General features: G+C 44.0%; 1 protein-coding gene and 3 long non-coding RNA genes across 11 annotated transcripts in view; 3 read left to right on the forward strand and 1 right to left on the reverse strand.

Annotated features, from left to right (window-relative positions):
- LOC138976489 (transcription intermediary factor 1-beta-like) overlaps window positions 1–21,524 on the forward strand; it is a 433,321-nt gene that overhangs the window by 172,601 nt on the left and 239,196 nt on the right. The window lies entirely within an intron of this gene.
- Window positions 2,300–6,318, forward strand: LOC138976453 (uncharacterized). Of its 7 annotated transcripts, none has more exons than XR_011459006.1 (4): window positions 2,300–2,705; window positions 3,564–3,640; window positions 5,610–5,723; window positions 6,121–6,318. It is a non-coding gene; the product is annotated as an uncharacterized lncRNA (long non-coding RNA). The 7 variants fall into 7 exon arrangements; XR_011459012.1 differs by lacking the exon at window positions 2,300–2,705 and adding an exon at window positions 2,765–2,783; XR_011459009.1 differs by lacking the exon at window positions 2,300–2,705 and adding an exon at window positions 2,824–2,882.
- On the reverse strand, window positions 6,062–9,321 carry LOC138976452 (uncharacterized). Its single transcript, XR_011459005.1, has 3 exons — window positions 9,051–9,321; window positions 7,986–8,186; window positions 6,062–6,199 (listed from the first exon to the last, which is right to left on the reverse strand). It is a non-coding gene; the product is annotated as an uncharacterized lncRNA (long non-coding RNA).
- Window positions 15,282–16,585, forward strand: LOC138976455 (uncharacterized). The gene is made up of 2 exons (XR_011459015.1): window positions 15,282–15,768; window positions 16,516–16,585. It is a non-coding gene; the product is annotated as an uncharacterized lncRNA (long non-coding RNA).

Below are 21,524 nucleotides of genomic sequence, written 5' to 3' on the forward strand. Positions count from 1 at the left end.
AGAAAAGTTACACACTGAGGTAAAAACTGGGAAAACACGTCACTTGAACATGTGTGTTACTATTTAATTTTTTTTTACCTCAGTGTGTTACTTTTGTTAATAGATTTTTCCTAGGGATCACAGTCCAGGAACACATTTTCCTAGGGATCACAGTCCAGGAACACATTTTCCTAGGGATCATGGTCAAGGAACACATTTTCCTGGGAATCACAGTCCAGGAACACATTTTCATGGGGTTCATAGTCTAGGAACACATTTTCATGGGGATCACAGTCCAGGAACACATTTTCCTGGGGATCATGGTCAAGGAACACATTTTCCTGGGAATCACAGTCCAGGAACACGTTTTCCTGGGAATCACAGTCCAGGAACACATTTTTCTGGGAATCATAGTCCAGGAACACATTTCCCTAGCAATCATAGTCCAGGAACACATTTTCATGGGGATCACAGTCCAGGAACACATTTTCCTGGGAATCACAGTCCAGGAACACATTTTCCTGTGAATCATAGTCCAGGAACACATTTCCCTAGGAGTCATAGTCCAGGAACACATTTTCATGGGGATCACAGTCCAGGAACACATTTTCATGGGGATCATGGTCAAGGAACACATTTTCCTAGGGATTATAGTCTAGAAACCAAGTTTCCTTGGGATCATAGTCAAGGATCTCATTTTCCTGAGGATCACAGTTCAGGAACACATTTTCCTGTAAATCATTGACCAGGAACACATTTTCCTGGGAATCATACATAGTCCAGGAACACATTTTCATGGGGATGACAGTCCATGAACACATTTTCATGGGGACCATGGTCAAGGAACACATTTTCCTAGGAATCATAGTCCAGGAACACATTTTCATGGGGATGACAGCCTAGGAACACATTTTAATGGGGATCACGGTCAAGGAACACATTTTCATGGGGATCATAGTCTAGGAACACATTTTTCCAGGGATCATAGGTAGTTGGCAGTCTATAAATTTGTTTTTGGATTCCGAGAGAATTTGAAACGTGCGGCCACTTTATCCTTTCACAACGGAATGGATTTAGGTGAAGGGAATCAGAGCCAAGTGTTAGCTACCGCAAGAACTGCAGCCAATACCCTGACCGGTATGTGACCACGCTGTAGTTCAGGCGTGTCTTGTGTCATGCTCTGTCACCCGTTCGCTCTCTACTTTCTAGTGACCTATCGCCAAATTACAATTATGTGGTAAAAATTAGTCAATATTACAATTATGTGGTGAAAATTGTTCTTCCCCAGATAACGTTTAACTTTCAGTTTTGGCTCAAGTAATACACCTGGAATTAAGCCAGAACTAACCATTACTAATTTTCACGCGAAAACTGTAATTATCAAGTATTCATGCTTAAATATCAAGTGTAAATGTGTAATTATCAGGAGTTTGTGTTTAATTCTGGTTTTGACGCAAGTAAGCCGAGGATAAAACTGAAAATAAGTCATTAACACTGTCAGTTAACATTATCACTGTGAATTACACTGAACACGTGTTAATTCCTACTTTCCACGTGATATTAGTAACCTCAGGTTCTGGCGCTTGTAAGCTGTCATACCACTAAGGTACAGGTACAGGTACAGGCCTGCCTAAAGTACACCTTGCCATTTGCCTGTAGGCGAGGAGATCGTTCACCTTGCTTGCTCCACTGGCCTAGACAGTCACGCATGACTGAGCAATGTAGGGCTTGAGCGTGCGTCATTATTGGCTCGAGTCATGTTACACGGACTCTGGATCAATGGAGTAGTGCGCACTTTATCATACAGGCATTTCTTTTGACACGAAACAAGCCGCGGATTACTTTTGTGGTTTTTGAGAAGCATTTGCTGGCACGCGCTCGTGATTCTGTGTGTTGTTTGTTTATTAAGCTTGAAACAAATGCGTGTTTTGTAAAAGTCTTTATAATCTGTTTGATTTAACTTGAAACACACGCACACACATTTGCGCGCGCGCACGCACACACACACACACACACACACACACACACACGCGCATGTACGCACACCAACGCACAACCACACACACACGCACACACATTTGCGTCACTTCGCTGCCGAGGTCCCCCTCCGCCTCCTCCACCCCCCCCCCCAAACCCCGACGTCGTACGGCATGGGGATGTAAGCCATGCTGTGTTTTTACATTTAGTCAAGTTTTGACTAAATGTTTTAAACATATAGTGTCCACGCCGCCATTTTGGAGTTTTTTTTGTCGAATTCGGCCGATTTGAAGAATTTGCGGAATTTAGTGTACCTTAATTAAGACGCACCTGGCCCGGTTTGCTCAATAAAGCACCACAAGTATGCTAAATAATTAATTAAACATGATTAAATTGGCGACTGCTCTCCACCATTTGAAGATTAAAATTGGCCGTCATAGACTGGTTTCCGTCGCGAGCGTGCCGTTTTCATGACGACTCAAAACAATGGCGGATGGGATGGCCGCTTTGTGACAACAAGCCCACACGTTTCAGTAAGAAATCGACTCAAGGTGGTTCAGAAACCAGCAGACTGACTGGGAACGACACAGAATTACGAGAAATTCATGCTCGACGCACAAAATGCAAAGTTATCAATTCAGCAAGCAGTGGGAAAGTTGGATTGAACTGCATGAGTGTTACCGTCGTGTGGCGGTGTGCGCTGACTACCCACGACGCAGAGCTCTCTCGATCTCCTGCTGCCGGGATTTGTAAGTAAAGCAAGTGTTGTGTAGACTTTGGACAGACCTAGACAAATGTTGCTGCCGTTTTTGTCTGTGTGTCTGCTGGTGTGTTGAGCGAATGAAGCATCCATCAAGCGAGTGCACAAACGTGTAGTGTGCAGGGTCGATTGAGTCCAGTTTTGGTTTGAACACGGACACGCCACGGTGTGTGTGTGTGTGTCTGTGCACTGCACAGGAGCTTGTATCAAAGTGCCGGTCGATCATTATTTACTCCTTCATCCCTACAGTCTTCTTACAACTACATACTACGCATTCGCTAGCCTAGTAAGGGCGTACATGCAGGAGTAAATAATGATCAACTGGCAGTTGGGTACAAGCTCCTGTGGTGCACTGTATAGGAGACTGAGCCCTGACACTGTGACAGACAGACAGAGTAGGTAATCCCCCTAAAAATTGTTTTGAGATGGAAAAAGTAAGGTCAGTCAGCACAGTCTTTGGATGTAGTGCAACAGAAAATGTTATTTATAACTGACATTTTATATTGTCAGCGGTATGAGTTTTTCTGTGCCTAAAGTTTTTAATGTTGTGATTTTGCAGGAAAAACTATGATTGAAGCTTATTGTAAGGCTTTGTGAAAGGGTAACTTTTTAACGAAGATCACATTCTTCCTCGGACGGCGTTCATTGAAGCAAACACTAAATGCGGCAGAATCTCATTCATCCTTTCTTTTTTAACTGCCATTTTTAAGTGTCGCTGTGCATGTTGAAAGCTTCATGTTCAGAACTGATGTTGCTGTAGAACTGTATGTAATTGGCCAGCCTTTGGTTTACACTTAGTGGTTTATATGTTGCTATAATTACTAGAACTGTTTTTTTTAATTTTCAGGGGAAAAGCACCCGGACATCAAACATTCTTGCAATGTGTGGCAATAATGGTTTAAAATATTTTGGACAAAGCTCAAGGTGAGTTTAAATGTTCATAATTCTGATGTAAGTCAAGCTTATCTTTTATCTTGAGTAACTATCTCTGTCATGTTTCTCTCAGGCTGCGCGACCGACAGAAAAGTTGCCAGGAACCGATTCCTTGAGTGTGGCCAATTGTTCCCCATTTCTGGTTCACTTGAGCTGCAGGCAATTTTGTTGAGTGATTAAAAGTTATGGATTCTTTAAAAAGGTGTACGTTTGAGGATAAGACACTGTCACAGTTTTGAAACAGTATTTTTCTTCTTCATGGTTATAAAAAAACTGCAGCACCTGTGTTCAATTTCTGAAGATGCATTATTACTACAGTGGCACCCCCCTTTTACGACCTCAAACAATCTGAGAAAATCGAGTCTAAAAAAGGAACGAGTCTTAAAATGGGGGTAATTTTACAGAGGTTATGAACAGAAAATGTGAGAAAACAAGGTCTTAAAAAGAAGGGAGTTTTAAATTGGGGGGTCATAGAAGGGAGGTTCCACTGCATTAATCATGCCATGGAAATCATGATCAGTTTACAGATAAATACAATGACAATTAAAAGCAATTTGCAGCCCAGTGTCTTATTATTTGATCATATTCTGTCTATTTTTATCATTGCATCTTTGCTACAGAAATTCATGGTTACATCTTGACCAAAAGTCAATTATTATCAATAAACCAAACAACATGCGCACACAAAAACATACTCAATTGTCAAGAACAGTGTCTATTTTATTCCATGTAGATCTCAAATCCACAGGCACACATTCTCTCTGCACAGTTCAAAGGTGCTACACATGAAACTATTCTTGGAATTCGAGCACTTTTCAACACCTGTATATATTTGTTTTGCACAAGTTTTACTAGACCTGTGAATTCAACGCATTAATCAATACACTTTCACGACCCTTCCCCAGACTTTATTGCTCATGTCAGCTGTTTCCATGCACAAATAGTCACCCTGTATGTATCTTTCGCTTGATATGCAAGTGTCTAAACAGAAAGAAAAAACACTAAAAACCAAACACAAAAATTCATTCAGTGAGAGTGAATGTACACACATCCTAAAAAACACGAAATGAATAGTCATTCTGTCAGTCTTTGATACTGATCCAAGACATTGATGTGACGAAGAAAGGGGTAAGTTTATTTTAGAAAGCTAAAATCTTTCAGAGGGAAGTGGTGTTATCAAACACTGGTCGTTTCACATGCTCCCTGGAAATCACTGAAAGCAGACCTCTTCAACTTCAGAAGACCCTCCCTCGTCTTATTTTTGAGGGGCTATCTAGAGATACTCCAGTGCCGAGAGTATGAAATAAATAAATATATAGCTGTCTGTCAGCGTTCTTTAGAATGAAAATGTCTCTACAAGGTGCAGAACTGTGCACATAATAAAAAAACACCACACACACAACATACCGTAAAAGTTGGCCTATAAGACGCACCTGAATACAAGCCGCACCCCCTGATTTTTAACAAAATTTCAGAAAAAAGAAGAAATTCCTACTTATTCTGCACTGGGTTATAAGCCGCAGGGGTCTGTTCATTAGAAAAAAGTCGCGGCTTATAGGTCGACTTTTACGGTATGTTCAAACACTGATCCAAATGTTGGGGGTGGGCGTTTACTAGGTACTAACGGCGCTTACAAGGTAGATTACAGTACATTAAAAAAGCAAAAAACTATATACATTATTTGTATTTTTGACCAAATTATGACATTTTACACTGATTGAGACAGTCAGTGTTCCTCAAGGTGAACAAGGACTGTCAAGGCAGGGGCGGACGAGGGGGGGGTTCCGGGGTTTCCGGAAACCTCCCCCCCAGCCAAAAAATAAAAATATTTTTTTGTGTTTTTTTTTTGTGTTGTTTCAATTTTTGGGGTATTAATCAGTGACAAAATCTGCTGCCTGAAACTGGTAATGATCATCCTCAGAATGCACCAGATTGCACCATTTTGCATCCTTTTTTTCAGAATTTTCCGGGGGGGCATGCCCCCGGACCCCCCTAGCAAGCTAGGCGCTTTGCACCGTCGGCTCGGCGCTTCGCGCCTTCACACCCATAAAATGAACTGATCCGCCCCTGCAAGGTGTGTATAAAATGTCATATTTTTGTCAAAACTACAAATAACATTTATGTATCGATTGGTTCTGGTTAGAATTCCTTTTAATTGTTTTTAATGTACAAACATGCACTATTTTGTAGTCTCAGCTGGCCGTCTAATATGGAATGTGACAGAGCATGTGTAAACCAACCCACACAGAAACGCACTTTGTTTAACACCACAATGTACTCCAATGCAGGCAACAAGGAAGAAAGTCAGTTTACTGGCCAGTTGGATGTATAATGTCATTCCTATGACCCATACACAGCAACTGCACATGGCAACTCTTACACCTTCACCCGAATAGCCAATATCTTTCCTCAATATAACTGAATGATGCGTATCGTTTGGCTTTATTGATCTTTCCCTCTTCTTCTTCCAGGACCAGGGCATCTTCAATCTCTTCTTTGTGTGTGGGCCAGTAGGAGCCTGCTGTCATCAAGCACCAGTGCCTTGAAGTCCTGGAGCATAAACAGAAAATCACCCATCAGTGAAGACACTTAATTCAAACTTCGAAAAGGGTTGAAAAAATTAACCAAATGCAAGAAAAAGTGTGAAAATAAAGAGTTACAGAAGAGTGTTTGTAATCTATTCATGTACGTAATGGATTGCAAGTGTGAGTAAAAGGTGGTGGTGGGTGGGAGAGGGGGGATGGGATATACCTGTGGGCATTGGCTTTCCAGATTTTTAGCATTCTGACACACTTAGCATTCTCACACTGACAAGTGTGAAAATGTGACGTGTTCTAGTGCTCCTGACGAGCAAAAGTGTCAGTTACACATCTTTGGCTACTTGAAATGAATGCCCAGTTTACCATTGCATTGTACAGTGAAACCCTAACTTTGCCCCCCCCCCCCCCCCCCCCCTTTTAAAAAAACACAACATTTGTCTTAAAAGACACTACTTTCTCAGATTCCTGTTTATAACCTCTATTCTAAGACATTCTGCTTTTCTTTGATTGAGTTTGCTGTATATAAATATATATATCTTAAAAGGGCTCCACTGTATCTCTAAAAAAATTTCTCTACAAGAGGTATTGTAGCATCTGTCAAGTGCTCAACCGCAAAAAGGTCAATTTGATATAATTATTCAATACTTATGTTTCAAGCTAAGCAGACCTGCTGTTTGACATGTGGTTGGAAAATGTGCTTCAGGGATTGTCTTATTTGAAAAAAATAATGAACAGGAAGGCAGATATCTATTTGAACTGCAAAGCAGACACAATTCAAAAACCTACACATCATTATTATGACTTCCTACATAACAGCATGATCATGGAATCTGTTAGCCAATGTGTCAGATCATAACGATCATTATGGAGGCAGAAATGATCCCCTCAATCTGTAAAATATCCTTCTTTTCAAACAGCATACAGGTGTAGCTAAAACAGAATTCATATTACAGTGGAACCCCCTTTTACGATCTCCCAAAATCTGATAAAATCAGGCATTTAAAAATAGGAAGTCTTAAAATGAAGGTGAATTTGCATAGGTTATGACCAGAAAATCTTAAAAGCAAGGTCTAAATATAGGGGAGATCTTGAATTGTAAAGGTTTTTAAAAGGGGGGGGGGTTCATGGTACAGCACCCCAATTGTGAGGACTGTTCATTTATTTCCCTTTATGAGACACTAAAAGGTTGTGGGTACTGAAATATAACTGCACAAAATATCTTGACAAAATCTGGATGCTGAAGCTGAATTTTCATTCTTTTTCAATATTTTTTGAAACCAGGAAATACACACATTCCCTAGAATGAAAAAAAAGCACCGGTAATGTAATTTGTGACTGAGACCTAAAAACCTCACCGTTAGTCATTATTTAGTATACCCTGTAACAAAGTCTTCGACCTCACAAATCTTGCAGAATAAAAAGGTACTTACTCGAATGATTGAGTTTGGAGGAGGCGTGGGGTTTGAGGGGGCGAAGCAGTGAGAGAAAGTACTTATAACTATAGTCCTGATTCACCTTCAAATAGTTTTTTGGGCCACCCAGACCACTACTTACACACAATTTTACTTATTTTCTGCACACATTACATTCTTAAAACACACACACATCCACACATAACTGTAAGTACACAACACGCACTGATTTTCTTGACATTGTTCAGTTGGATGAATGTGATAGCACTCTATTGGAATTCACAAAATTACCCTTGGCTCTAACATCATAAGTCTTTTTCTTTTAACTCCTGCACACAGAGAAAGTATCTATTAATATTATAAGTATAACTAGTCCTCACTTACCTTCAAATTGTTATTCGGATCAGCCTTCCCCTTGCCCAGCAAACCAATTTCAGTTTGAGAAGACTTGGACCAGTCCTTGCCTCTGCATTAGCTCACACCTCTGCTAATTCCTCTCCCTATCCTGCCTCGATGTGCACTTTTCTCTTGAAGTTGAACGAGCAGCCTGGCCGCTTGTTGTTTTGAATGTAAAACTTCCATAGCCTGAAAATAAAGACAAATGCTTGAAAAGAATACACTATATATTAATCAATCTCCCTTACAGTTAATGAGTTATTTGTAGCAAACTTCAATCATAATCAGGAAAAGCTCACTTGAGTTTTGACAGCTGACACACAACGTTCACACACACAACAGTGTAGTTTGTACTCTTTTTTTCACGTGTATACAAAAATACAATTTATATATATATATGTGATTATATCACAAGCATAATACACACACACACACACACACACACACACACACACACACACACACATAATCACACTCATGCACAAAGTGACACACACACACAGTCACATTCATGCACACACACACAGTGATACAAGTCTCTCTCTCACACACACACACACACACACACACACACACACACAACAAATGCACAAGACACTGATATCCTCGACATTGTTCAGAGGGATAAGTATAATTTCTTCTCTTTTGGGTTACTATTATGAGAAAAGACATAATTTTCAGAGCTCTCTATTTCAGTATTTGTCTGAAACATGAATGCGCTTTGCTTCGAACTCTCGCACGTTTACTGTTCCCTGTGTTCGATCAGTGACATGAATGGAATTTGAAACAAATGCATAAGCTTATAGGTAAAAGCGCAACTTTAGAGACATATATTTGAAATGATCACCAACAGGCAACACATATGTCCAAGATAATCTGAGTACTGCTTCTAAACAAAGTACGAGCATGATCTTCGAATCATTTTGAGTGCTACAGGGCTTTTTGACTCGCATCGATCGATTCATTTGCAGTCCTGCTGAGAGCAACTTGTACACTGATACTGACTTGTCCTATTGAAAGCTTTATTTCCTGTCAGACAACGTTAACACTTACCTTTTCACTTTCAGACTACAATGATCGCAGGGAGACGCCATTGTTGACACATTTGACAAGGGAAATCACCCAACCATTACAAGAGTGCTCTTTCCTTGGATTCTGTTACGACAATTAATTAGCTATCAAAACTGTTGAATTTGCAAAGTTAAGTTATTCCTCATGGATGGTAGCATTATTTGTAACGTAGAATCTTACGGTGATGCTTTGAAAGCGATCTGAAGGCCTTTTCCCGGCGGAGACTATCCCTTTAACATAGAGGGGGGAATCGAGACGAGGGTCGTGGTGTATGTGTGTGTGTCTGTCTGTCTGTGTGTGTGTGTAGAGCGATTCAGACTAAACTACTGGGCCGATCTTTATGAAATTTGACATGAGAGTTCCTGGGTATGATATCCCCGGACTTTTTTTTCATTTTTTCGATAAATACCTTTGATGACGTCATATCCGGCTTTTTGTAAAAGTTGAGGCGGCACTGTCACACCCTCATTTTTCAATCAAAGTGATTGAAATTTTGGCCAAGCAATCTTCGACAAAGCCCGAAGTTTGGTATTGCATTTCAGCTTGGTGGTTTAAAATCTAATGAGTGAGTTTGGTCATTAAAAATCGGAAACTTGTAATTAAAATTATTTTTTTATTAAACGATCCAAAAACAATTTCATCTTATTTTTCGTCATTTTCTGATTCTAAAAACATATACATATGTTATATTTGGATTAAAAACAAGCTCTGAAAATTAAAAATATAAAAATTATGATCAAAATTAAATTTTCGAAATCGTTTTAAAAACTATTTCATCTTATTCCTTGTCGGTTCCTGATTCCAAAAACATATAGATATGATATGTTTGGATTAAAAACACGCTCAGAAAGTTAAAACGAAGAGAGGTACAGTAAAGCGTGCTATGAAGCACAGCGCAATCGCTACCGCGCCAAACAGGCTCGTCACTTTCACTGCCTTTTGCACTCGCGGCGGACTACGTTCAGTTTCATTCTGTGAGTTCCACAGCTTGACTAAATGTAGTAATTTCGCCTTACGCGACTTGTTTTTTTGGTTATCTCCCAGAGCACAATGCAAGTTAACAAAACGTCTTTAGGGCATCAACTTGTGAAACCACTGGTGCAGATCGTGTTTTTCAAACAAGGTGCAAACACTTTGAATGCGTTTTTGTTGATTTGTTCTCCTTCGTTTTCCCTTCCACAGTTCCCCGTAACGTCCGCCAAACTAAATAGCATACGTTTATAAGCTTTGCTTGTGGTGCTCCATTTACGAATTGATTGTAAGCGGCTTTGTTGTATGTCATTTTGCTGAATAAAATTGTTCAAACCAAATGCGTTTTAATAAGATAACATTTGACTTTAAAGTCACAGCCTGCCCGTGAAGACAGTCCTGCTCACTATTTCGTTCACATCTGCCCGTGAAGACAGCCCTGCTCACTATTTCGTTCACATCTGCCCGTGAAGACAGCCCTGCTTACTCTTTCGTTCACATCTGCCCGTGAAGACAGTCCTGCTCACTATTTCGTTTACATCTGCCCGTGAAGACAGCCCTGCTCACTATTTCGTTTACATCTGCCCGTGAAGACAGCCCTGCTCACTATTTCGTTCACATCTGCCCGTGAAGACAGCCCTGCTCACTATTTCGTTCACATCTGCCCGTGAAGACAGTCCTGCTCACTATTTCGTTCACATCTGCCCGTGAAGACAGTCCTGCTCACTATTTCGTTCACATCTGCCCGTGAAGACAGCCCTGCTCACTATTTCGTTCACATCTGCCCGTGAAGACAGCCCTGCTCACTATTTCGTTCACATCTGCCCGTAAAGACAGCCCTGCTCACTATTTCGTTCACATCTGCCCGAGAAGACAGTCCTGCTCACTATTTCGTTCACTTATCTGCCCGTGAAGACAGTCCTGCTCACTATTTCGTTCACATCTGCCCGTGAAGACAGCCCTGCTCACTGTTTCGTTCACATCTGCCCGTAAAGACAGCCCTGCTCACTATTTCGTTCACATCTGCCCGAGAAGACAGTCCTGCTCACTATTTCGTTCACTTATCTGCCCGTGAAGACAGCCCTGCTCACTATTTCGTTCACATCTGCCCGTGAAGACAGCCCTGCTCACTATTTCGTTCACATCTGCCCGTGAAGACAGTCCTGCTCACTATTCCGTTCACATCTGCCCGTGAATACAGTCCTGCTCACTATTTCGTTCACATCTGCCCGTGAAGACAGCCCTGCTCACTATTTCGTTCACATCTGCCCGTGAAGACAGTCCTGCTCACTATTCGATCTGCCCGTGAAGACAGTCCTGCTCACTATTTCGTTCACATCTGCCCGTGAAGACAGTCCTGCTCACTATTTCGTTCACATCTGCCCGTGAAGACAGTCCTGCTCACTATTTCGTTCACATCTGCCCGTGAAGACAGCCCTGCTCACTATTTCGTTCACATCTGCCCGTGAAGACGGCCCTGCTCACTATTTCGTTCACATCTGCCCGTGAAGACAGCCCTGCTCACTATTTCGTTCACATCTGCCCGAGAAGACAGCCCTGTTCACTATTTCGTTCACATCTGCCCGAGAAGACAGCCCTGCTCACTATTTCGTTCACATCTGCCCGTGAAGACAGTCCTGCTCACTATTTCGTTCACATCTGCCCGTGAAGACAGCCCTGCTCACTATTTCGTTCACATCTGCCCGTGAAGACAGCCCTGCTCACTATTTCGTTCACATCTGCCCGTGAAGACAGTCCTGCTCACTATTTCGTTCACATCTGCCCGTGAAGACAGCCCTGCTCACTATTTCGTTCACATCTGCCCGTGAAGACAGCCCTGCTCACTATTTCGTTCACATCTGCCCGTGAAGACAGCCCTGCTCACTATTTCGTTCACATCTGCCCGTGAAGACAGCCCTGCTCACTATTTCGTTCACATCTCCCCGAGAAGACAGTCCTGCTCACTATTTCGTTCACATCTGCCCGTGAAGACAGCCCTGACTTTTCCACGAGGAAAGACGATTCCTCCACGTTGACACACACCACAAATGAACATCGTGGCCGCTTTTTGTGCAGGGTTGGAAGTCATTTTTGTAATTTTGTACATTGACACCAGTAACTTTTGAAAAAATTGATTCATAGAAAATTGCCAAACTGCTCAGAACACAGGCAGGCTGTTGCATGTTGGGATGTGTCTAAGGGGAGGCTGGAATGATCCAATTGGAAAGACGGGCAGAGTTAAAACCGTCAGCTAAATCGTTCAAAGCCGAACATCCGTCTCGAGGAGACCATGCCTTGCTAGAGCGAAGACCACAGAGCTAAATTTAGCGTTGCCAGCACGAGAAAGCAGCGCTACATTTGGCCTTCACTTGGGAAGGACTCTGTCTTTGAGTGGTTTAGAAGCCGACACAGTTGACAGATCCTTGAGATCACTGACCCCCATACGCCCCAGTGGCCTATATATATTCATGCATCAGTGATTTGTGGCTTCAACTCTCCTCATTATTTAAGATGTTTCACTGCACGTTAGCGTCAGTTGCCAGTAATCTATTGAATTGAATGAAAACCTGTGTGTGTGTGTGTGTGTGTGTGTGTGTGTGTGTGTGTGTGTGTGTGTGTGTGTGTGTGCGTGTGTGTGTGTGTGTGTGCGTGTGTGTGTGTTTGTGTATGTGTGCGTGCGTGCGTGTGTGTGTGTGCGTGTGTGTGTGTGTGTGTTTGTGTATGTGTGCGTGCGTGTGTGTGCTTGTATATATGTGCGTGCGTGCGTGTGTGTGTGTGTGTATGTATGTGTGTGTGCGTGCGTGCGTGCGTATGTGTGTGTGTGTGTGTGTGTGTTTGTGTGTCCTCAAGAGTAGACTGGACGCACACAAGCACAATCTTCAATCAAACTACTACCCAGATTGCCAGTTCAAATGTCTCTGTGACTTCGTCCTATCAGCAGAAGAAAACAATTCATAAGGTCACCCTTAGGCTATGCATGTATCGGTATCGTAGGAGGAGGAGGATAAGGATAAGGATAAGATTTTATATAGTCCATGAGGGTAACCTCACAGAAATTCGGGCTGCTTTCTCCCTGGGGAAAGCGAGCTGCCATACAGTATACGGCGCTACCCATTTTTTTTCCTGCATGCGTGTATTCATGTTTTCAAGCCCTGAGACTTAATGCCGTGTGAGATGGAATTTTTTTACACTTTATTCCAAGTCACACGGGTATTTGGTGGACATTTTTATCTATGCCTTTACAATTTTGCCAGGAAAGACCCTTTTGTCAATCGTGGGATCTTTAACGTGCACACCCCAATGTAGTGTACACGAAGGGACCTCGGTTTTTCGTCTCATCCGAAAGACTAGCACTTGAACCCACCACCTAGGTTAGGAAAGGGGGGAGAAAATTGCGGCCAAACCCAGGCCTGAACACGCAACCTCTCGCTTCCGAGCGCAAGTGCGTTACCACTCGGCCACCCGATCACGTTGGTACCTGTGCACCAAAGTGTTGTGAAGGTGATACTAGGGTGCACCTTGAAACTCACCTGCAGAGTTGGGAAAGCAATCACCTTGCACGGTCAAGCTACCTGCACCTTTCCGCGTCATCTATTTGCAGCTTCAATTTTATGATTCATTAGGCGGAGTCATGTTACATAGGTTGTAAATATGTTGTTTTCAAAGAAAACTAGAAGCCACTTATTTTGGTTTTAGGGTGTGTGGTGGTGGGGGGGGTTGGAGTGTGTGTGTGTGTGTGTGTGTGTGTGTGTGTGTGTGTGTGTGTGTGAGTGTGTGTGTATGTGTGTGTGTGTGTGTCAGGGGTGTACCTTAACTTTTTTTGCTACCGGCCAGGGGGGCCGGTAAGTCAAAAATTGAACCGGCCCCCCAAAATCCCAACCGGCCCCCAACTTGCCGGGATTTCTTACAACCGCCCCAGCGGCTCGTCGCTTGCTAACCACATACACAAAAGACGTACATTCATACTTATAATGCATACATGTGGATTTGCACTACTAATAACTACCAAAAACACACAGAAAACTTGATGACTAAAATGCTATGTTTTAATATAATGATAATTAACCTTGTTTTAATAAAGAATTTAAAATAAAAGCCGCCACAAAGAAACAAGAAATCAAAACCACATTCACACCCTGTCACACAATCACACACTAAACCTCACTAAAAGTTACCCCCTTTATGTACCCCTACCACACAATTTACAAAGTAATTTACTATGGAACTTTACTTACCACATAAACACACACTACAAAAGAGTAAATCAGCATTTTTTTAATTTAAATTATGTTTTTTGTTGTATAAAACCAAGTATAAAAAGCTGACTACAAACAAAACATTTTCTAAGTTGCTTTCTTGTTTTGTTTCTTTTTCTTTATGTCTGTGTTATTAATATTACTGTAAAAGTTGCATACCAGCCAAATTTACCACAGCTTAAGTCATAAATAATCAAAAGCATTACATTTCATTTCTATTTCCTAATGAAAACAAACAGATGTTCAGATTTCCTGATCCTAGAATTGTTCACAGGTGATCTTTATGCTTTTGATTCAGCAGAGTTGCATCCCTTGTCCTATTGTTGAAGGTCTGTCTTTTCTTCTTTATCACATATAGTGGATCTGGGTGGGTTTTTTTACTTCCTTAGTTGAAGGGAAATAATTGACAGCAGTAGTACTGTCACTACTTGTACTAAGTTGGTCAGCAAAGCTGGTGTTAACATATTTGGGAAAACGGTCTCAATGAGTATCCCTGCAGTCAATGACATAATTATATACATTTCCCAGATACTGGATCAGTGGTACATAGCAGGCACATCAAAGGAAAAATACAGAGATCAAAGGCAGATGCATTGTAAAAGCTGGTTGGCCTTGAGACCTGGGTCAATGACCGTTACTTGCAATCTGAACACAGCTGCCTGTCGAGACACTGACCTTCTTACTCGGGGTCAATGACCGAGTTTTTATCTGAGAGGAAACTGTTTTACAACATGTGAAAGTCTCTGAAGGATTGGTGAGCGCAGGATAAGATCAGAGAGGGGGTGAAGTGAATAGGGCAAAGAGGGGGGACAGAGGGGGGGGTTTAACTATTTTGACTGCTGATGCAATCGCCAGCGGCTCGTGGCACTGGAGGGGTGATGACACGGTCAAGTGAGGCGGAGGGGGGTAGCTGTCTAGCCAATGTGTCTGACATTGATTGATGGTAGTCCTGAGTCCTCAAAGTGGGGGAAGGGGGGGGGATGAGTGGGCAGTAGAGAAGTGACAGATTTTGAGATCGCCCGCAGAGATATTTGTTCGCCGGCCGTTCCGATTGACTACGTTGCCTAACGACTTTGTACTTCAGCAAAATTTGAACCCGCCCGGCGGGCGATTTCAGAGGAATTTCGAACTCGCCCGACGCGATTTGAAGTCGCCGCGGGCGAGCGGGCGAGCGCCAAAACTCACCCCTGGTGTGTGTGTGTGTGTTTGTGTGTGTGTTTGTGTGTGTGTGTGTGTTTGTGTGTGTGTGTGTGTGTGTGTGTGTGTGTGTGTGTTTGTGTGTGTGTGTATGTGTGTGTTTGTGTGTGTGTGTGTGTGTGTGTGTGTTCTGTATCCAAGAGTTGTTTTTCCTTGGTTTGTGTTGGGTGACTTCCCTTCCCCCTTTTTGGTTTGGCAGCCGCCATTTGTACTGGTCAGCCAGCACCAGGTCCGGCTTGATTCTGAAACATCTTTAGTTTAATGTACGCTCACATGTTGTAAGTACAGTCATTTTATTTCTAAAAGTTTCTTTGAGGTATTTGTTCGATAATTTGTTTGTGTGAAGTGGAGTGGAATGCGTGTCGTTGGTTTTATTTTTGGGGTTCATCGCCACAACGTGCTCTTACTTTTGTTCAATTTCATTTTACGTGCTCCGATATTTGGATGCTTAGTGGGGCGGCATTTAGAACTCAAAGCCATGACGTTCCTTACACAAGGCTTTGATAACAAACGGATAAGGGGCGTAACTCCTTAGTCATATTACAGTTGAAAATTCAAAGCGGGTCGGCTTCACTCAATTTCTTGGCATCAGAGGCTTGACATGAATTAGGAAAACAATTGGTTGGACCCATCATGGACCAACTAAAACGCTGTAGGGCAGAATTAATATTTTGATGGTATTTTTGAACGTTCTCAGCGTCACTATAGGAAGTGGCGTTCTCAGCGTGCAGAAAGTGAGCGTCAAGTCCCTTTGTATCAACAACGAAAATCTTTGCATCTTTGAATGAATCGAAACGCACGAGTGGAGCCGACCCGCTTTGAATTTTCAACTGTAATATGACTTAAGGAGTTACGCCCCTTATCCGTTCGTTATCAAAGCCTTGTGTAGGGAGCGTCATGGCTTTGAGTTCAAAATGAGTGGGGCGGTAACGGTGGAGTTTGTTTTATTGGTGTGTGTGGTTCCGTGGTACATACTCATTTGCCAAATAGTGTGGTCTTATGTTATTATTGTTGTTGTTTTTCAGTTTTTCACCGCAATGACGCATGACGGGAGAAGCAATACTCAAGTCAATTAAAATGGTGACACTATCTGCGCACAGTTTGTTGTTGAGTTTCTGAACGAACGTGGAGGCAGAACAGTGAAAACAACATACACAGCTACATACTGAGGATGTTGAAGAATTTTCTGCAGTTGCCCCAACTGTAAGCGGACATCATGTCAGAGGATCATCTGTCAAACAGAAGCCGCATCTCGGCCACAAGCAGCTTTGCAGCGCGTAAGCGTTCCAAGGCAGAGGCCGCACGTGCACGACTCCAATTTGCACGCATAGAATTTGACGTTATGAGAGAAAGAGCAAAGAATGAACGCATTAAAAGCGAATGCGACGCACACTTGAAGCTCCTCGAAGAAGAGAAAGAAGCAGCAGCTGCTGAAGCAGCAGCAAACGCTTTAGAAGATGAGAATAGCATTGGCAATCTATCGCATGCAAGAAGTATCTCTCCTACTTTTAAACTGCCTGCTGAGAATGCTGAGGAGAAAACAAGAAAGTATGTGGCTAGCCTCTACAGCCAGCACAACACTGAAGTTGATGTGTCTGATCATCAGAATGCAGCAGCAGGGACTGGCGCGCAGTTTGACTTTGCCAAGTTCCTACTGAAGAAGGACCTACTTCTCTCCAGGTTGACAGTCTTCAATGAACAGCCTGAGTCCTTTGAAGTTTGGCGCAATAGTTTTTCCAGTGTCATGAAAGACTTGGATCTTACGCCGCAAGAAGAACTGGACTTGCTGGTTAAAAACTTAGGACCTGAGTCAAGCAAGTACGCGTACAGCCTGCGTTCTTCAAATCCTGCGAATCCTCAGCGAGCGCTGCAACTTCTGTGGGAACGTCTGGATGACCGCTACGGTTCGCCGGAACAAGTGGAATCATGCTTGAAGACCAAACTAGAGCGTTTCCCTCAACTGACGTCACTGAACAAAGACAGTAGGAAACTCTACGAACTTTGCGACATTCTTGATGAAATTCAGTGTGCCAAGGAGAATCCTAAGCTGTCATTGCTGTTTGCGCTGTATGATTCTTCAGCAGGGGTGAACTCTATTGTTTGCAAACTACCCATGCCATCAGGCAGAAGTGGATCACACAGGCCTCCAACTACAAGTAGCAGCATGGAGTTCCATTCCCTCCCTTCACTTTCCTTGTAGAGTTTCTGAGGAATGTGAGCAAAGTGTACAATGACCCAGCTTTTCGCTTTGCTGCTGAGCCTGACAAAAGAGGTCACGATCAACGGGAACGAACACGTCACGATGTTTTCAATCGAAAGTCGACCATTGATGACAATGGAGATAGTGCTGATGAATCATCCACCAAGTGCCCCATACACAAGACGCAACACTCTCTGACAGAGTGTAAAGCTTTCAGAGCCAAATCTTGGCAGGAGCGAAAGACTTTCCTCAAAGACAAAAATATTTGTTACAAGTGTTTGTCGTCGAACACACACATAGCAAGCAAATGCTCAGCAGTCGTCAAGTGTGGCAAATGCGACAAAGGCCATTTGACAGCAATGCACCGTGAGCCTACGCGACCCCAAGCCCCATCTTCGGAATACGGCGGGGAGGGCCAGAGAGAGGAGGTCGTCAAGTCCAAGTGCACACGGCTGTGTGGAGATAACAGTGGCAGCAGGTCCTGTGGCAAGGTTATCTTAGTCCATGTGTTTCCAGAAGACCAACCAGAGAGAAGCCAGGAAGTTTACGCAATCATCGATGACCAGAGCAATAGGTCACTGGCCGCCCCATCTTTGTTCGACCAGCAACAGGTATCATCACAAGAAATCTTGTACACCTTGTCTTCGTGTGCAGGACAAAGCACCATCAGTGGGCGTCGTGCAGACAGATTGTGCGTCCAGTCCCATGACGGGAGAAAGACTATGAGGTTACCTCCCCTGCTTGAATGTGCAAACATCCCAAATGACAGAACAGAAATCCCCACACCAGAAGTAGCGCAGCATCACCACCATCTCCGAAACATTGCCCACAACATTCCACAGATTCACGGCAGAGCTCCCATTGCCTTGCTTATTGGGCGTGACTTGCCAGAAGCGCATCATGTGATGGAACAAGTGACTGGTCCCCCTATGTCTCCCTTCGCTCAGCGCCTGCCTCTTGGTTGGGTGATAGTCGGAGACGTCTGCTTGAATCGGATGCACAAACCATCATCACCTTCAGCTGTTCGTGTGAACAAAACCTCAGTCACATCTGACCGAGGGACCATCTTCGAGCCGTGCACAAACGACTTCAAGGTCACAGAGGCTGACTGCCTTGGTGATACGGTCTTCCAGAGAACCAAGGAGGATGACAAGATTGGACTGTCTGTCGAGGACAAGCGTTTCCTAGACTTGATGGATCAGCAGTTTCAGAAGAATGACAGTGGTCGATGGTCAGCACCCCTGCCATTCAGATCATCAAGATCCATCCCCATGAACAACCGTTCACAAGCCGTCAGTCGTGCCCATGCCCTCGACATGTCTCTGAAGAAGGATCCAGTGAAGAAAGAACACTTCTTCAAGTTCATGGCCAAGATTCTAGATAGTGGATCTGCTGAAAAGGCACCCCCGCCCGATGACAACAAAGGTTGTTGGTATCTTCCACTCTTTGGTGTTTACCACCCCAAGAAGCCTGACAAAATTAGAGGCGTCTTCGACTCTTCAGCGACCTTTGAAGGCGTGTCTTTGAACAGCATGATGTTTTCGGGTCCAGACTTGACCAACAGTCTGATTGGTGTTCTCCTGCGATTTCGAAGAGATGCTTGCGCCTTCACAGCTGACATAGAACAGATGTTCTACCAGTTCTTTGTGAATGAAGATCACCGGGATTTCCTCAGATTCTTTTGGTACAAAGACAATGACTTCAGCAAGCCCCTTGTTGAGTACCGTATGTGTGTACACGTCTTTGGTAACAGTCCCTCACCTGCTGTGGCGGTTTATGGCCTGAGGAAAACGGTTGCTTCCAGTGAAGAAGACGTGAAGAACTTTGTCTCTCGTGACTTCTACATCGACGACGGGGTAACTTCGCTGCCCCAGAAAGAACAAGCTGTCAGTCTCATCAAGCGCACCCAAGCCGATCTGATGGAAAAAGGCAAAATCAGACTTCACAAGTACGCCTCGAACGACCGAGACTTTCTGCAAGACCTGTCTGCTGACGATCTCTGCGCAGAGCTACACTCCGTGGACCTCTCAGATCGTACAGCACCCCTCCCTGTACACAGCTGTCTAGGTCTACCTTGGAACCTGGACAATGACACCTTTGTGGTCGACCTGCAGTTGGGTAATAGCCTGTTCACTCGCAGAGGCATGCTCTCCACCTTGAACAGCATCTACGACCCACTGGGATATCTGGCACCAGCTGTTATCGCAGGGAAGATCTTCCTTCGTGAGATTTCTCCTGATGGCAAAGTTTGGGATGAGCCCCTGTCCACCTCTTGTTTGCAAGAATGGGAGCAGTGGAAGAGTTCCCTTCAGTCGCTGCAAGGACTCGAGATTCCTCGCCAATACGTCCCGACCTCGCTCACCCAGTGTACAGACATACACTTCCATATTTTCTGTGACGCCTCAAAAAAGGCAATTTCATCAGTGGCTTATGTGGAAGTTCCCGGCAGTCCCAACTCCCACTCTGGCTTCGTCATGGGCAAGACCAAGGTTGCCCCAAAGAGCGGTAACACCATACCTCGCCTTGAACTGTGCAGCGCAGTCCTCGCAACAGATCTATGGCAGTTGATCTCAGAGCAGCTTGATGTTGTCCCCAAGAGTGTGACTTTCTACACAGACAGTAAATTTATTCTGGGCTACATCAACAATGAGAAGCGGCGTTTCTACACTTACGTCAGCAATCGTGTTGAACGTATCAGAAGAGTGACTGATCCACAACAGTGGAAGTACATTCCGACAGATTCCAACCCTGCGGATGTTGCAACCAGATACACCACGGAAGACCTCGGCCGGAAAGAGAGTGTGTGGCTCCATGGATCGGGAAACCTTTTTGGAAGCTCTCTCTCCACAGAGATTCCTGACACCAAGTTTCCATTGGTTGCTCCTGATGCGGACAGTGAAGTGAGAGCCTGTGTGTGCAAGACAGAAGTTGCAGATGTTCCCTCATCTTTGACCTTCCGATTCAAGAAGTTCTCCAGTTGGGAAACCTTGGTCAACTCTCTATCTATCCTCAGACACACCTGCCGCAGCTTCTCTTTGCCTTCAGAATCCTGCAAAGGCTGGCATCAGTGTTCTCATCACCGTGACGCTGATAGCCTCAGAGCAACAGAGGCCTTCATTATCAGCGCCGCCCAGAAAGACGCTTTCGGACCTGAGATAGAATGCCTCTCCAAAGGTAAGCCCCTTCCCAAGTCCAGCAGCATCATGTCCCTCTCACCCTACCTGGACGAGGAAGGTCTGCTTCGTGTTGGTGGCAGGCTCTGCAATGCTAAAGAAACCATGGGGCTAGCCAGTGTGCACCCTGTGATACTTCCCAAGAACCACCACGTGTCAACTCTGCTAGTTCGACACTACCACACGAAAGTGAAGCACCAAGGTCGGCATTTCACGGAAGGAGCACTTTGATCTAACGGCTTCTGGATCATCGGTGCAAAGCGGCTTGTGCAGTCCATAATCCAGCATTGCTTCTTGTGCAAAAGACTACGAGGAAAGCTGGCTCATCAAAAGATGGCGAGTCTCCCTGCTGACACAGTTCTACCCTCCGCTCCATTTTCACACGTTGGGGTGGATGTCTTTGGACCGTGGTCTGTGGTTGCCAGAAAGACCAGAGGCGGACTCTCCAACGCCAAAAGATGGGCAGTGATCTTCACCTGCCTGCATGGCAATCCGTGCTATCCACATTGAAATCCTTGAGGAAATGAGCAGTTCCTCCTTCATAAACGCCCTCAGGAGATTTGTTGCCTTGCGCGGACCAGTAACAGAGCTACGCTCAGACCGCGGCACCAACTTCGTCGGAGCTGCTGCAGACCTTCAAGTAGATGCTCTGTTCGTCGAA

Source organism: Littorina saxatilis, linkage group LG9, assembly GCF_037325665.1.
Source record: "Littorina saxatilis isolate snail1 linkage group LG9, US_GU_Lsax_2.0, whole genome shotgun sequence".
Taxonomy (NCBI): domain Eukaryota; kingdom Metazoa; phylum Mollusca; class Gastropoda; order Littorinimorpha; family Littorinidae; genus Littorina; species Littorina saxatilis.